Source organism: Triturus cristatus, chromosome 12 (assembly GCF_964204655.1).
Source record: "Triturus cristatus chromosome 12, aTriCri1.1, whole genome shotgun sequence".
Classification (NCBI taxonomy): Eukaryota; Metazoa; Chordata; class Amphibia; order Caudata; family Salamandridae; genus Triturus; species Triturus cristatus.
The window spans coordinates 77,024,252-77,025,659 of NC_140595.1; positions in this window are offsets into that span (position 1 = coordinate 77,024,252).

The following is a 1,408-nucleotide window of genomic DNA, read 5'->3' on the forward strand; positions in this document are numbered from 1 at the left end:
TCATTCTGGGCATTTCAGACCATGTTCGCCTATGCTCTAGAGACCTACCCTCCACGACCTCCGCGTTCCACCCGGTATAACTCTGCTAATAGAGCCTTGGTAAAAGGAATCACTGATATGGTGAGAGATGTCAATAATACTCCGTACATTCCCAAGGATGAGTTGCGAGTTTACATGGGTTGGAATATTACAGAATACGGCATTACTCTGGGTGAGAACAAACGTAAGAGCTCAACTCCGATCTGGGTCGTACCCCACCAAGGTCAGGTCTGTTTGCAAGGAAATGGGAGGAATCCGAAAGCTCGACTAGGGAAGAGTGACTGTATTGAAACATACGTGTTCCCGTCACAATCTTCCCCTGCATTCTTAGCCGCTAAGGGTACCTATTTTGTTTGTCAAGACAGAGCATATACATGGCTGCCCGCTGACTTCTCAGGCTCATGTTATATCGCTCAACTGTTACCTCCGACATACACTGCTGCACCGGACTATCACAAAACGAGAGTTGTGAGAGGTGTATTCAGTAAAGAGGATACTGCTGGCCAAGAAGCAGGAGACTTTTTCAAAGGTTTCCTCCCGTTCTGGGGGCCTATGGTCAACAGTAGAAACCTGCGTCAACTAAAACGAGTAGTTGAATCCACCATTATCGAAACTACAGGTGCCCTTAGTAACCTGACAGCTGAGCTTCAAGCGGATCGCCTCATGACGTTACAGAACCGTATGGTTCTTGACGTGTTACTTGCAGATCGAGGTGGGGTATGCAAGATGATCCAATCAAGTTGCTGCGTTTTTATCCCAGATAATGCGCCAACAGTATACAAGGCCATCTCTAAGTTACACAAAATCTCCGACTCCATTCACGTAGAGGAAGGTGACTGGTCACTAATGGGATGGTTCTGGAATCTGTTATCTGCATGGGGGTGGAAGGTTCTAATGGTCATTGGTGTTACGTTAGTATTTTTATTTTCGTGCTGTCTCATTATTCAGTGTGGCCCTGCCTTATGTAGCGTTTGTGTTTCATCATGCGTAAGAAGACCACCTGTTTTCGGAGATGCACCACGAGATAAAGTAATGCTACAACAACATATCAGTGACCTAATGAACATAGAAATGGACTCTGACATAGAGTGAGTTATTGCCTATGTAAGGGCAAAAGGACGGTCTGAGGTTCTGTAGCGATCCGAACCCGTGAATTCGGTATCGTAGTACTGACACGATTTTGGTACCAATGAACCGCAAATGATCCATTATATACATGACAGTGTTTTCGCTGCGCAACTAGCATGAATTCACTGGAAAATAGGGCATTCTGTCACTAAAGTCATGGCACCCATTTTAGTTACGGCATCCATTTTGTTTCTTGCCCTCACATAGTCAATGAACGGACGATGACCCCGGCAGGATCACC